At 42.2% G+C, this 16,877-nt stretch overlaps 1 protein-coding gene across 5 annotated transcripts in view; it reads left to right on the top strand.

Moving 5' to 3' along the window:
• The window catches only part of SORCS3 (sortilin related VPS10 domain containing receptor 3), a 612,586-nt gene that overhangs the window by 337,391 nt on the left and 258,318 nt on the right, over window positions 1–16,877 (top strand). The gene's annotated exons all lie outside the window — the stretch shown is intronic.

Raw genomic sequence — 16,877 nt, 5'->3', positions numbered from 1 at the left:
CAATCCAGATGTTGGAGGGGATTCAGTGATATTGTATCCTTCCAACCACGTTGATTGTGTCTGCAGCTGATAAACTTTCCTTTCTAGTCTTTCATATCAAAATATGCAGGCAGATATATTTCATTTATTGACAATGTTATTTGTCATTTCACAGGCTTGAGATAGTTTCCTCTATGATTTTACTCATTTGACCTTTAAAACAACCTTGTGCTGTAAGTAGGAAATGTATATCCATAATAATTTTATGGAACTATAGTAAACAAAGGTGCGGAAAAGCTAAGGTGCTTGTTCAAACACAGCTACTAGCTGGAGGAGCCAGGGCTTGGATGCTGTTGTCAGACTCCAAGTCTAGGAATATCCCATCACACCTGCTGCTTTGAATTGGAATATAACCATTGTTCGCAGTTTAGCAGAGGGAGGGAAGCCTCAAACATGTCCATTTCATTATTTTTTTAATTTTTTTTTTTTGCGGTACGCGGGCCTCTCACTGTTGTGGCCTCTCCCATTGTGGAGCACAGGCTCCGGACGCGCAGGCCCAGAGGCCATGGCTCACGGGCCCAGCCGCTCCGCGGCATGTGGGATCTTCCCGGACTGGGGCACGAACCCGTGTCCCCTGCATTGGCAGGCGGACTCTCAACCACTGCGCCACCAGGGAAGACCCATTTCATTATTTTCTAAAAGTACATCCAAGATAGAGTAGCCCAATGAGTCCTTCCCTTTGAGTTTCAGATCCATACATCCAGCTGTGTACTTGACCTTGTCTCCTGTATATCTCAAAAGCTTCTCGATTCAACATATTCCAAAGATGAACTCTTGACCTTCCCCCAGCATAGTTGGTTCTCTTCCAGTATTCCCTAATTGTACTCATTTAGTTGCAAACCTAGGAGGTATCCTTAATATTTCCTGTAGTATGTGTTCATACTATCACCTGAACAATATATTTCCCAAATGTAGATCTTTTCATGCCTTTGCTTAAACTCCTTCAGCATTTTCTCATTACTCGCAGAAAAAGAGACCAAAGTCCTCCGTAGTAGGCTCTATTAGCACCTACTTGGTCTGGTTCCTCCTTCTCTCTCCTGACTCACTGTTAGCACTTCCCTTTCAATGGCCATCTTTCAGTCCCCTCCCCGCCCCAGCTGTCCCCCTTGCTCCCTTTCCTGGGCCTGGGATCTTCTTCCCTAAAGTACACCTCCTCACTGTCAGATCTCAGATGTAGCATCACTTCTGCAGGACGTCTTCCCTAAACTCCCTGATAAAGTTAAATCCCCCTTGGTGTTCTTTCTCGTAAGGCTATGCACCCTTCCCTTCAAGGGTACCTGTCACGGTTGAGATTTTCCATTGACTGATATGAATTTGGCATCATCTGTATTTCTCACTAGATTGCAAGCTCTAGGAAGGCAGGACGGTGTCTGGTTTCACTCACAGTTGTAGCACCAGACCCTAGGACAGTGCCTGCTACTTACTGATCATCAGTATTTGTTAGGCAAATGAATTAGTGGATGAATGCATTGGTGCTATGGTAATGAGCCCTTTATAGCTGATCAACTTATACCTAAGAGACTTAATTCTTCTTTGTATTTCCTGCTTTCTCCAGAACCTTAGTACAGTGTTTGATGCCAAACTATTGTGTAACAATGTTTCAATCAGTGAAAGGAAATGGATAATTATGAACACTATATTGCATAGAGATATCTACAGAATAACCTTGGTTGAAATAGCTTCTTCTCTCTGTTCTCCCTTAAGTCCTGAAACGGTTGCTCTTCAGTATATATTTGAATATATAATTTGTAAATGAGTGTGTGTGCATGTGCGTGTGTGTGTGTGTGTGTGTGTGTGTGTGTGTGTGTGTGAGAGATGTCAGCACCTTTAAACAATAATTTCAACATAACCTTTATATCTCTCATTAATAGAGCCTCATGGTAGGCGCCAGGTGCTAAATGCAATTCCCTAAGGACACCCACATGACATTTGCAGAGCAAAAGCCATTGCAAATAAATTTCTTTCATGACATCAGGTGGATATTGTATGAAAGACTTAGCCAAATGTCAGATAGTCTGTGAGTTTAGATGCTTAGTATAGCTAGGAATTTTGAAGATGCATTGAAAAAAAAATCATTTGGATGTTAAATGGTATGGTAATTTATTTAGATGAAACTCAGAACCCTTAACCCATGTGTTTACTTATGCAAAGACAATCTAGGTTAGAGGCAACCGACGTCTCATGCCAAGAGGTTAATAAACCAAATGCAATATGCCTTGTGTCTATAGAAGAACTCTTCTTTTTCTCCAACTCCACAGCACTGAGAACATCTACGGCATTGCTTGTGAAGTACCCTTGTGGATATAATGCATTCAAGATACTTTCCGACTCGGTGGTTCCTTTTTCACTTGGTAAAGATATTTGGAAATGTGGCAGTGGGAGCTGCTGGATTTTTCTAATCACACTGCACATTTCCGGATGTATTCTTCCTTAAGTTCTCTTTCTTGTCGGCATCTTTTGTGTGAAGTGGCTGAGTGTTCTTCAGGTCCGTAAAGTCTCTAACCAGCGCCCAGCCACTCTTAAATAAATGGTGTGAGGAGGCCGATGATCCCCTGGCAACGTTTGTAGAGATGCCATAAAACATCATCCAGGCATCCAGGTTACGGCAGAGTTTTTCTTTATTTCAGGGTAATTTACTGGTTTAGGGTCAAGGAGAGGGATGCCATGGAGCAGCAGATGAAGATGCAAGGGTGGTTGAGATTGATATACCAATGTCTTACTTCAGACTGCTGCCTTCTCTGATGTGCATGTATTGAGGCGCTGGTTTCTTCTAGAGAAAATGAAAAGTGCTAGTAGTAAGGTAACTGCAGCATCAAAGGAAGATGTTTGTGGCGAGGAGTGAATCAATGTTTCCATTATTGTGCCTTTGATGAAATGCACTAGCCATTTCTTTAGAATTGGTAAGGCTATCTCTTTAGTTGTATGTATTACAAAAGACCTAATTGAATGATATTTTAAAAGGACAATATCCAGTTGCTCTACTTTCCAAATTGCTACCCCAAAGCTGCAGGAGACTTGCTAGGAGTTCTTACTCAGTAAGGGCACTGCTGGAGAATTAAGGAAATACCTTCTGGATAGAACAAAATTGTGTCTAGAAGTTGAGAGCTGCACATGACGTTGTGTTCCTTGAGATGCTGTATGGCAGGTTGTGAATCACCTGGGAAACAGGGCTCGCTTGTACTGGTCAGGGCCTGGTGGGGGGTGAAAGTGATCCAAGCCTTCCAACTTCCAAAGCTATGAAGGGGTATGGAGGTGGGGGCAAATGCACCTTGCACTTGACCCTCTTGAAGGATCATGCCTCTCCAATTCTGCTGTGTCTCGATCTAGCCAAGTCCTTTCTGTGTCCTGCTCAGTGTGACTTGGGCCTTTGACCAAGTCCTTCTATTCTGGCCATCCTGTGAGTCCTGCCACAGGACTATGGCAGCTCCCCTCTGCCTTACAGATTCTCCTGCCATCTTGCATTTTAATATTCACTGACTCAGTTCTTAGTAAAAACAAGAGATTCTTTCTTGGGTACAAGAAGCTTGGAGATGTTTTATAAAAAATCTTTGAGATTAAAAAAAATAGCAGAAATAATAGGTTATGGTTGACCAGTTGGACATAATAAAAGTTACTCCTCTCCTCTCCTCTCTGAACCAAAGCTCTAGAACATTTTGGGAGAGCTGTATATTTACCCATTATTTAAGAAGCAGGCTTCTCTTTTGCTCCCATCAGGCTACTTCCTTGCTGGTGACCGAAACAGCTCACATTGTGACGTTCTGGATTAGCTGGATGGTTCAGTAATCTTACTGAAACTGAGAACTTTTGAAAGATTTTGAGATAGGTTTTGAGGACATTGCAGTCCTCTTAAGAGATAGGTGCTGTTCTCCTAGCTATAGAAAGCTGGGTGTTTAAACATCCCTCATTTTGACAAAAGACTCAGTATAGTTTTTTTTTTAAAAAAATGGGCACATGCTCATGTATTTACAGATGCATACATCCTGGACAGGGGGACTTCCACGGAGATGGAGAGTTGAAAATAGCTGTTTCTCTGCCTGAGAGGTGGGATCGCAGAGCTCTCTATTATCATGTATCTTCTTGACAGAATGAAACTAACAAATCTAGCTGCTTTAGTCATCAGAGGTGAGGATCTCAATGGGATTTCAGACTTACTATTTTTCATATGCTTCTGGGCTAGACTGGTCTAGAATTGCCCATAATTTCAATGTAAAAACCACTTTCTGAAACACTAGCACACATAATGAAGGGGTGCTGTTATGGTAGTTGGGAGGGAGGTGGGTATGCAACTAGGGGTTTTTTGGTTGTTGTTTTTGTTTTTGTTTTATGTCTGGCTACCCGCCAAGTTCAATAGTAGCTAACAGAGTGACAAGCTGGTTAGGAAGCTGATGCAATTTTAGTCAGGTCACTGGCAAAATAGGGTCTGCAGCAGAGGAGATGGCAGGGGTTCCAGGTAGGTTTTCCTGATTGGACCCTACCTGGTGCTGCCACACACGAGCAGGACACTGGTGAATTAGGGTGTATCTGGTGTGTGGAGGGCCTGAAAATTCAAAGGGAAGTTTAACCTTGTACTTCTAGAATGCTGGATACAAATGAAGCTGTTCCTTTCATTTATATTCTCATGTAAACCCTCAGATTAGAAATGTAATTGCACCAGAGCCTCCAGGATTAGCAGGTGATGGTAGCATTCCTTAGCAGCCATTGACAGGAGCAGGTTTCGTGGCTCCCCACCTGGTGGGGACAAAGCTGATGGGGATTAACTAGGGATGCTCGTGGTTTTGAAGCTTATTTTCCATGGAATAAGACTAGAACTGAAGGGTGCCTTTTTTTTTTTTTTTTAAAGAAAAACATTGCATTTTCATTAGGTCCTCTTCTGTGCCTGTAAAATCATATGTGCATAATTTAAGAGAAAGAAAAATCCATAGGCCTACTCACCTAGGGGGAGCCCACGCTGATCTTACAGATGTCTCATCAATACAATAGAAATGTGTTATCTCCATCACCATAGAAACACCAGTTTCCATGAGGCCACTTTCCTGAAGGTGAAAACAAAAACAGTGGGCCAAGCAAGAATGGCCCTATGTTGTATCAAAAAGGTGGCACAGCCACTGTGTTATTCAGATGTTAGAATTAACCTATTTGAGCTGAGTTCTGAATGACCAAACTGGTTTAATGTACAACACTAACTCGCAGTCAGTGATGGTGGTGCAGTAAGAATCTCTAGGCTTTGCAACATTGCTTGCGAGAAAGCTAGCTCAAAGCAACAGCCTTCAGCAAAATATGGATCTGGTGGCCTTTGTCCTCCTAAGCCTGCTTTTTCTATATCGTGTCCCAGACTTCAGTTCTCTGCCGCTACCTCCTTTGTGTTCCCTTTTGGTAACCTGCCACAGTTCTGTCAGGGAAAAGAACATTTGCTAAAATAATTAATGGAAGATGCAGCATATATATGTATTAAGAAGGGTACGCAGGTACCTCTTCCCAACAACACTTTTCCCAAAGCAGTTATGCTCTCAGGGTAGAAATTCAGGCGTGGCAATACTTTGGTGAAAGAGGTGACTACAGCTACAGGTGGGCAAAGGGTCACGCAATGCAGCCTCCTCTGGTTGAACGCAACCATTTTCTCTGTGTTCCTCCACCCCTTCCTGTATGGAGTGACCTTGTCTTAACACATGCACTGGTCGTTGGTGCTCACACTGCTGCCCAGGGTCGCTAACTCTGATCCCTTTGCCTACTTCTGACCCTAGGTTTCCAGTTTTCCAGTTGGAACTGGGAGTTCTCCTGCTTATTGCTTCCTTTGCAAGCCTCTCTGGACTTAACGACCCAGTCGACCTGACCTCGCCACACCTGCTATCCTCCCTCCATTCTTTGCCTCCACCTTGACCACTCCCCCTGGTGTGATAGCACCTGGCCTTTTAAAGTCAGGTCAGTCTTTAAACATTTTAAGTCAAAGTGTGCTATACATACAGAAGAGTGCACATATCATGAGCTCAGTGAATTTTCATAAACTGAATACACCTATGGAACCAGCACCCCGATCAAGATACACAGCATGACCCGAATCCCAGAATCCCCCTTGTGCACTTTTTCAGTCATGACCTTCCACCCGCAGTGGGACTGCTATCAGTTGGGTCATTTTTAATTTCATGCAGATGATTTATGGCTGGCTAAACTGGTGAAGAAATAAGGCACAAGGTGAATTCTTTGGAAGAAAGGTTGGAAGATATCAAGTGAGGTAAATGACAGAGAAGGAGACTTCTAAAAATATTAACATTAGAGAATTAGTCTAAGCCAAAGGCAAGAATTCATTAATGTTCAGTAAGTCTAACTAATCCAGAGAATTCATAAGGAAGCTTTCAAAAGATGCTCATTTAAAATTAATTTAATAGGTTGTATTTTTAAATATGTGTTCCTTTCTGTGCCATAAGAAAAATACCCAGTGTTGGCAGAGTTATGGTGAAACTCATTATTACGAAGCTGTATTGATGGTCGTGCAAATGGCTTTTCCTTCCTGGTGAACCTCTTGGCCACGTGTATCAGAAGACATACACATATTCATAAAATTTGATCCAATGATGCAGTTACTTCACTTCTGAGACTGCACCAACAGCATAATACCAAAAAGATTTAAGCATAATAATGTTTATCAAAGTCACTCATAATGGGAAAATCTGGACAGAAATTTACTAAATGCCCAATATTAAGGGACTTTACTTACTTATTTATTTTTTGCGGTACGTGAGCCTCTCACTGTTGTGGCCTCTTCCTGTTGCAGAGCACAGGCTCCGGACGCGCAGGCCCAGCGGCCATGGCTCACGGGCCCAGCCGCTCTGCGGCATGTGGGATCTTCCCGGACCGGGGCACGAACCCGTGTCCCCCACATCGTCAGGCGGACTCTCAACCACTGCGCCACCAGGGGAGCCCCAAGGGACTTTAAATCAGGATATATACATTGGCCAGAATATTTTTCAGCCATTAAAATGGTGGTCATGATGACCATGTAGCAACACGGATACATATTAATATCTATTTAATACATGTGTAAGGTCGGATCTTAACAAACGGCACTGCGAAGCAGAGGAGAGCTTCCAGTGAGCTTTATTAGGGAGCGCTCCCGGGCGAGGTTCACTGGTCCGACAGAAAGGGGCCAGAGAAGTCGCGCCCGGGGGCAGATTTTATAGGGGAAGAAGGGAAAGGGGTGTGGTGAATCTGGGAGGGTGCAGGGTATTCCTTATTTGGTGGTCTTTTCGGGTATCCTGGGGAACCGTTAGTCCCGCCCCTCGAAAGGCGGGAAGGCTGGGCTGGGTTCAAAGTCCCCAGGTCAGTTCCTGGAACTGGGTGGTCCGGAGAAGTTCGGTCTGATGCAACCTGTGAATCTGATTGTGTTCCCCTGCCTCGGGCCAGTTGGCCTTACAACATGTATATCTCATATTGCATACATTATATGTATATATAAATTCATACATGATTCATATTAAATAAGCAAGTGCTCTTTGAATACAAGTATGTAACAAATAAAATAAGATGAAGGGAGGAGGGAAGCAAAGAGGGAAGGGAGGAGAAAAAGTTTTAGATGGTAGGAAATATTCCCAAACATTACCTGAGTTATCTTAAGATGATGGAATTATGTTTGTTTTTTAATAACATTTGTTTTTTAAATTTTGTATTATTTCATTATAGATTAATTTTATGATGAAAGAATTCTGAGAAGTAATCTACCTTGAACAGCTTATTGAACATAGCTTATGTTCAATTGTAAGGCAGTGATCTTAAAAAAGGTTTTAGGTGTGAATAAGGCCAATTTAGGTAAAATCATTTCAAGTCACTATTAAACTACATTTTCAAGAGGCAATGTGGTGTAGAGGAAAATTTCCCTAACTAGGAATATAACAAGTCTGACGTTTCTCTTTTCTTTAGCTTTGCTTTTCACTGTGGTCCCTTGTGAACTGTGAAACTCTAGGAACTATTTTTTTCTCCTAACAGGAAGTATTCTTGTTGGATATAACCTCAATCGTTACTATTTACAACTCAGTGATAGATAGAGGTTTTATTATTTAGAAGAACCCACTAGAGATGGATGTTAAGGAAGCGCTTTATTCTGGTGATTTTTCAGATGAAATTTGTGGCTATATCCTAAAATTGAATTAGCATTTGGTTATGTGATTTGACAGCTGTAATGGAAACAAATACTCTGGAGCCAAGAGGTGCAGACATACACAATGAATTGGAGTTTGCGCCTAGTGACTCTTACACTCCCCATGTTTCGTTACTCGGTGTTGAACATATAGGCGCTTCTCAGAAATGGAGATACATGTCATTAAGTATCTCCTGTCTATGGGCACTGATGGGTGCTTTCATATACATGGTTACATTGAATCTGCATCGGAGTCTGCAAAGTGGGTGTTATAATTTCCGAGTTACAGGTGAGCATATGATTCTTGAAGGCAATATCCACCTGGTCAAGGTCACCCAGAAAGTGAGGGGCCTGGCCTGCTCCTCTAAGCCTGGCTGAGACCCCCCCACTATGACCACCACACCTCGCTCTGGCTAGTAGATGGACAGACTTTCCACCGCCTCAGGGCAGAATTCCATAGAGGTCACTTTACATTGAACCTTAACCCCAGAGAACACGGTACTCCTGAGACGACAAAATCAGCTGGACAGAGGCCAGACCTTCAGATGAATCTAGTTTCTTCTAGCGCGTCCCTCAGGTCCCTCAGCCAATGGCACTCGCCGAGTTGGAACCTTGAGTAGGAAAGCCATCACGTTGTTTCCTGATGATAGGTCATAGGACTAGGTAATTCTGCCTATGGAAGAAAATAAACAACAAAGCAGTTGTTTTTTTTGGGTTTCATCCAGTTTTGCACACTTTTCCCATCCATTTGTTCCAGTGTTTGGGTTAACATGTAGATTAAACAAGTCTTTGCCATTCAAATAGGTAATACTATAATCTGGGTTTTTTAAGGAAGTTTATGGAGACATCTTTAACATGGTAATGAAGATAGAAGTTGAAATCATTTAACTTCATTTACAAACCATGAATATGTATTATGCTTTAAATGAAAAGAAGGGCTAAAACAGATATAGTGTTTGTTCAATTTGCTAAAGAGAAGACAATTTGTCAAGATTTTTTTCCCCCCAAACTCAAGCAGTGTGCAAATGCAGGAGAATCAGACCCCCATGTTAATTCCGTGGCACGATGAGTATTTTTATAATCCTAATTAGTACCAGCCATTTAGTCTGGCAATTTCCCCCAATCTAGCCAATTTGAAATTAAAATAGATGCCTTGATTACAAAACTCATTAGCAAAGAAGCACCCTTCTCACTAACCAGTTCATTTAAAATGCACAAACTGAATGAAGTGTGGAACACTTGTGTTGTCAATTGGCATAAGTGAAGTGAGTCTTAATTGGAAGCATTGTGAAGTATTTGTATCGCTGCATGTTTCACTGCAGTGTAATATATCATTCATTAAATGTAACAAAAGCAACTTTTAAATGGTTTAATTAAGCGAAGTTGGTGTGCTTGGTAATTTTTATAAAGTCGAATGTCACAATTGTTTGCATCTGGAGTACCGATAGGTATGAAAGTCAGGAAGATGAAGTCTGACTCTGCATTTATCACTCCAATTATGTGGAGAATGGCAGGTTTAATGTGAGAGGAGAAAATTAAATTAGAGAGCATTGATTTCTTACTTAAAAGTACCCACATGCGTATTGTCCTTGTGCATTTGGACATGGAAACTCCAGAAATGCCCGATTTATGGCTGAGAATGAAGGGGAAGGCCTGAGGACTTGGAGTGAAATGAAAGGAGAAAATAACAGTTGGGGATTTTATTTTTGTAATTTCTTTTTTAATTTTCTTTTTTTAATCAAGGGAGGAAGTAGTAGGTGGAGGGAAACTCTATCCAATATTATTTTTGTCTACTCAAAAGAGCAATAGAGATGTGCAGCACTGTAGATTGCTGTTCTGTCTAAGCCGAATGTGGTGGGAGCGGGAGAGAAGGGGGAAACTAACTTTGGACCAGGGAAATACTGGAAACGGGGTGCTACGGAAGTCCTGAACGGGGGCCGGAAAACAGGGAGTTCGGGGCTGGTTTTTCAGTGGAAGAGACTGTAGAATGGGTTGCAGTAGTGACCGGTTTATAGGCATAAAGTGTAAGACAAGCGCAGAAGTTGCTTTCTGTTGGTGCTTATTCTCTGTGCAGTCTAGATGTCAGCTGTTACCTCATATTTATGGACTGTTTCAGCCCCACATCAATGAGGATGCAAAACTCAGCCATGTCACTGATTTCCATGAGAAATCTAATTTTAGCAGACACCGGAGGATGTCCTGCCCATATCCATTTGGCATTCCCATTGTAATAGAAATGCTCCCACTGACATCTGATTGCAAGATTCGCATTTCTTTGCTGGCGGGCTTTCTCCAAAGCTTCTAGGGCAGGGGGTCCCCAACCTTTTTGGAACCAGGGACAGGTTTCATGGAAGACAGTTTTTCCACGGGGGGTGGCGTGGGATGGGGGGGATGGTTCAGGCCATAATGTGAGCGACGGGGAGCAATGGGGAGCAGCCCATGAAGCTTCACTCGCTCGATCGCCTGCCGCTCACCACGTGCCGTGCGACCCAGGGTGGGGGGGTCGGGGGCCGTTTGGGACCCCTGCTCTAGAGGCTACTTTACCCATTTCTATAGAAGTACCAGGGAATTAACATGTGGGAGCAGCCCTCAGCCAATGACCAACAAAATCTGGTGTAGCGACACCATGGTTTCCTCACTTCTCATGTAGAACAACTCCCAAGAGTTTTACACTTTTTTCCAGAATTTCCCAATGGGATTAAACTCTAGTTGCCCAGAGAGTTAGCTGGCTTTATAACATACTGTATATTAACTGCCCTCCATTGGCTGTAATTTCTCTACCGCTATACTATCTCCCAAATAAACTACTTAGCTCTTGTCTCAGTGTCTGCTCCTGGGGGAACTTAACCAACTATGCAAGCATTTTGTGACTGGTGGTGGTAGCAGAAGATTTCTGAGGTCAAGGACAGGGGCCACAGCATATAAATTTTCACCTCCTTTGACATTTCTGTGTTTCTAAGTTCCTCCTGGGCTGTGCCACCCTCTAGTTTTCCTGACTGTTATAATCTGAATAAATGCTCCCTCCCCCAAAGACGTCCACCTCTGAATCCTCAGACCTGTGAATACATTTCCCTAAAGGGCAAGAGGGGCTTGGCAGATGTGCTGAAGGTAAGGGCTTTGAGATGCGAAGGGTGTCCTGCATTACCAGGTGTGCCCAGTGTACTCACAAGGGCTCTTATAAGAGGGAGGCAGAAGAGTTTAAAAAGGAGATGTGACAATAGAAGCAGAGGTTGGCAAGATGTTCTTTGCAGATGGGGCCGCGGGGCAAGGAATGCAGGAAGCCTCTAGAAGCTGGAAAAGGCAAGGAAATGGGTTCTCCTCCAAAGCCTCCAGAAGAAAGAAAGCCCTGTCGTTACCCAGTCCAAGCTCGCTCTGCTCGCCGCAGGACAGGCCAATAAATCGGAGATGAGGTGTTGAGGCAAGGAAGACGACTTTATTCGGAAAGCTGGCAGGCCGAGAAGATGGGAGACTAATGTCTCTAAATAACCATCTTATCAGGGTTTGGAGGCCAGTTTTCTTTTATAGCACAGAGTCGGGGAGGAGATAAGGAAGTAAAGTAAAAAGGCCATAAGTTTTGCAAATACCCCCTGGAATGGCCAGCCTCAGGAAGATGATGTGTTAATTTCTTCTTTCTTGCAGCCATCCACTGGTGGACAGGGTCCGGATGTTTCCCTGAACAAAGGCACTTTGGTTTAACATTCAGGCAGAGAGGCAGAGTTCCCCAAGGCAGGCCATTATGTATAGACAATATCCTTTTAGTGAACAAAAGCAACGGGAAGCAAAGATTAAAGTAAAAGAAACAGATCCAACATGTAGTCAGATTTGGCTTTTCCCCGTTCCACTGTTGACACCTTGATTTTAACCCCAGGAGACTCATTTGAACTTCTGACTTCCAAAACTATAAAATAATAAACTCCTGTTGCCTTAAGCCACTAAGTTTGTGGTAATTTGTTACAGCAGCGAGAGGAAACTAACACGCTCACTGACCTTCCCTTGGCTTCAGTGGGTCTTCTGTCCCACAGCAGAGAAAATTCTCTACTTATCTGCACCTACTTCTTGGAAGCCCAGGCATCCACAGATCCAAATACAGGCCATCTAGGTCATAGTTATGACCCCTCTTTACATTGATACGTCAGTCGTGAAATAAGAAGAGTTCCCCCAAAGAGGAATTATGGTGAAAAGAAACACAAACCTGTTCCCCGTCTTGTCACATATTGTATTAATTTGCTAGGTCTGCTGTAAGACTGGGTGGCTTAAACAGCAGAAATGTAAGATCTCACAGTTTTGGAAGCTTGAAGTCTGAGATCAAGGTGTCAGCAGGGTTGGTCTCTTCTGAGGCTTCTCTCCTTGGCTTCTAGATGGCTGTTCTCTTTGTACTTCACAGAGTCTTCCCTCTGTGTGTTTCTGTGTCCTAATTTCCTCTCCTTATATGTAACATATTGCTTTAGGGCCCACCCTAATAACCTCATTTTAACTTAACTCTTTAAAACCTCATCTCCATAAATAGTCACATTCTGAAGCACTGGGGATTAGCATTCCACATATGGATTTGGAGGGGATACAGTTTAGCCGATAACATAAATGGGTGTCCAGGTTGCTAAGTGATGAAAGTCTTACTGCCCTTTGGGTCTGTAATGCCCTGTGTAAGGAGAGGGTAAGAGTCTCCTCTGTGTAGCATGACTGCTTCTGAGGCAAGTGGAATGGAACCAGCCTCCAGGAAGGATGTGCTATGAAGTTGGGTGGGGGGGTTAAGGAAGTGAGGGTGAGGCTTATCCCTGGGATGGAAACCTCATGAGAGTCCCTGAGACTGGTCAGGAAGATCTCAAGGGCTTTGACCCTGGGTTAAGTTAGGGAATCATGGAGGGCACAAGAGAAAAGATGGAGAACACTGGGGGAACAGTTTGAAAGAAATCTCTGCTATAAACTTATTTTTGAGAATCATGGCTGTTTGCTTGTGTAAGCTAGATTTGGTGTGTTTGATTTTGTTTCTGATGCTTGATTTTTGTTCTCTCTTTGCATTTGAAAATGTCAGTAGATCTCACAGAAAGAGGTTTGAATGACCTGAAGGTGTTATACATCTTCTTACAGTTCGTCATTGGCTTCCCCACAGCTTGGAAGATAAAGTCAGCTCAGCACACAGACCATGGTAGTTTGGATGCTGTCTTACTTTCTAGCCCTTTTCCCAAGCCCTTTGTTCACTCATGCAACAGGGAAATGTATCCTCTTGGTTCAGCCCAGAATACCTTGACATAGACACTTCCCTCCGGGAGTCCTTTTCTCCTTCTTTATCTAGTTATCTCTTTATCTTTTACAACTCAGTGCAAATCTGACTTTCTAGAGAAAGCTTTCTCGACTTTTAAGAAAAATCTAGAAAAAAGCTATTTTCACATCAGCGTACTGGAAAACTTTTTATTTTATGGTTTTATATTTTTTAAGTACATGAGGGGTAGAGAGACCAAAATGTATCTCAGTGTTTAGGACATCCAAAGATCGTAAATTGTCCCTGGGCAAGAGATAAGGAAGACCTAAATTAAGATAATAATTTTGGAGTTGAAAAGAAAGGGGAAAAAATTATAGAGGGATTTGAAAATAGAAGCAGACTTGGTGACTGCATAGAAGTCACAGGAAGAAGGGGAGCCTGATAATCCCGATGTGGCAAAGGACACCATTGATCCGATGGTCTGATTTTCTGCAAAAATATCTAAGGCCGTGAGCTGTGCCCACGGCACCTTTCTTTCCTGACACAGGAGGTGTTTGTTTCTCAAGCACACTGAACGGGAGAGGGGAGGCCCTAGTAGGCATTGCCACCAGGGTGTAACATGGAGGGGACGACGACCTCCTTTTGTGGTTGTTTTTCCCTTCGGCTGCTTTTCTGACATTTTGCCCCATGCCTCCCTTGGCTGCTCTTGAGTGCCAGAGGCAGCAGCCAGCAGTGTCTGTCTGAGAAAGCTCTTGAAACAGGCTTTTTAAAACAGAGACTTCTTGGGCTTCCCTGGTGGCGCAGTGGTTGAGAGTCCGCCTGCCAATGCAGGGGACACGGGTTCGTGCCCCGGTCTGGGGAGATCCCACATGCCGTGGAGCGGCTGGGCCCGTGAACCATGGCCGCTGAGGCTGTGCTCTGCAATGGGAGAGGCCACAACAGTGAGAGGCCCGCGTACCGCAAAAAAAAAAAGAATTAGCTTTAAAACGGAGACTTTTTAACTTGAAGCGCTTGGTAGAGATACCAGGGATTGTAGTCCAGAAGCTTTATGATAGGTAGCTGGGGAATGAGTGAGGAAGAAAAGATAGATTAACTTTTCTCTATTCAAATATTATTTTACTAATATTGGACTTAATGTTTCATAATTAAGATTCTGAAAGGTGGCTGAGGAATCTACTCTGTCCTGTGTTTATCTGAGGCATGGATGGTCTCTGGAACCTTCTAGCCCAGAGGCTCCAGCCCCGGAAGGGAGCTTTCAGGTCTGACTAGCAGATCGTTATGCTTGATAGAGTCTGTCTACCCTTAGGTTTATACAGTCTCTTTCCCTTTTTGATGCTGAAAAATGCCACTTTACTACTCAGGTAAAAAGCTGATATTATTCATTTAATCACCATTACAGGTATCACAACTTAATCATTAAAAATAACTGAAAAGTATTCTGTGACGTTTGTCTTTTTTCTCCCAAGTAACTTACTAACAGATACGAGACAAATTCTAACAACAGAGATTCATGTTTTAGAATCTTGAAAAAAATTTTCCTAAAATGAATATTGACAAAATAAATGGGAAAACGAAGAAAAGCTTAAAGAGCAGAAGCCATCTCTTACTTTTTAGTGTATTTACTTTCAAGGATCAACAACCTGCTCTTTATCACCCAGACACCAGGTCAAAATACTATATCCAACAAGTACTTATTGAGCACTTACTGTGTACCAGGACCTAGAGAAGCGGGAATGAAGGATACTGATACTATCTCTGCTGTCATAGAAAGTGAAGCATTGATCAAATGAGTAATTGATGGCAATGGTGATAAGTCTGCAAAGGGTTCTAGGTATTGAATCTTTGCCACAGCAGTTTCATTGCAAGCAGTTTCACTGCATAACTAACTGGCCAGAGGAAAATTTTGCTGTGAAAGATAAAATAATGAAAATAAAAGAGGGGCATTAAAAAGGACACCATGAGACATGAAAAGTAATAACATTTAAAAAAAGATTTCATTGTGAAAAATGAAAATACAAAAAAAAATTGAATACATTTTAAATGTGTGTAGATCGATAGTTATCGTCATATTCGGGTATATCTTAGAGAAACCTGTGATAATTTGTTTCTCAAAGTCGATCATTAAGGATTCAGGATCTAATGTTGGACATAGATTCTTCACGATATAGAAAAATCTGCTGTAAATCTCTTCAGATTTCCCTGGAAGGAAAACAGAGGAAGGACGCTATTTCTTATAGGTAATGTATATAACTGGTAGAACATATCTGGACTTCATTTAAATGTTCCATCACATGCCCAATTCTTACATTACACCAAATCATCAGAGCCAGGTTCGTGCCAACTACCAAAATTCTATCTACATCATGTTCTATACTATCCAATAGCAAAAAGTTTTTACCATTTTCAAGAAACTTAAACTTATCAGGAATCATGTAATCATTTCTTTTTGGGGGCGTAGGAGGAGCTTGACTCTTCTTCTTTTGCCTCCAGCTTATGTTGTGTGATAAATTTGGTAAAGATGGCATGAGCGCACGAGCTGTTGTATCTAAATCAGACAAAGACTGGATAATTAAAGCTCCCAGAGCCTGGTGTGAGGTACAAGCCGCCTCTTTTATATTTGCCATAGCTTGGTAAACTTTTGGTTTTGACGGGTGGGAGGGTGACTGGGCTTACTGAAAGATTTGCAAACTGCTTTGTTATCATCTTCTAGCATAGTGTGCAGTCTGGCGTTGCACTCTCTCGTCTCATACTTCCAGTAAGTTTTCTTATCACCCTATTTTCGAATAGAGTTGTTATCATCCACTATTTTCAGACCACCATGTCTGCTCATCACGGTATAGACCATTATGAGACCTAAGATTTAAACAATATAAAAATGGGAGTAGTGTGTCGATGATGAAATGAAGCCAAATTGTCAACCAGTTATTTTATCTTTTATGGCAAAATTGCATTATGGCTAATTAGTTGTACTGTGAAATTGCTTGACCCAAAGGTGTTTATGGTGAAAATGCCAGACCTGACAAAATAAGACTGTAGATTGTTATGAGAGCATATTTTAGGGAGAAGGTCTGACCTAGCTTCAAAAATGTTTTCTGTAGCACTTGAAGAGTTATATCTTGAAGATATATGTATAGATGAGTTAGGGTATTCTCTTGGCATTAAGTGCTCATAAACATTGTTTAAAATAAAACTAAGGTCACTCTGTGAGTTGCCTGCAGATGTTTATAAACAACTTTATTGAGGTATAGTTGATATTCAATAACTGCACACATTAAAGTGTACTAATTTGATAAGTTTTGATGCTAATGCGCCCATGCATTCATAACTAGGGTCAAGAAAGTCAGTGTATCCATCACCCCCTTGTTCTCCTTTGTAATTCCTTCCTCATCCCCTCACAGCATTCACAGTTGGGCATTTGTTCACAGTAACTATAGATTAGTTTACATTCTCTAGAATGTTATATAAAAGGAACTAAACATTACGTACTCTGTTTTTACACAGCTTTTTTCT

Source organism: Globicephala melas, chromosome 16 (genome assembly GCF_963455315.2).
Source record: "Globicephala melas chromosome 16, mGloMel1.2, whole genome shotgun sequence".
Lineage (NCBI taxonomy): Eukaryota > Metazoa > Chordata > Mammalia > Artiodactyla > Delphinidae > Globicephala > Globicephala melas.
This window is presented reverse-complemented; position numbering and strand designations above follow the sequence as displayed.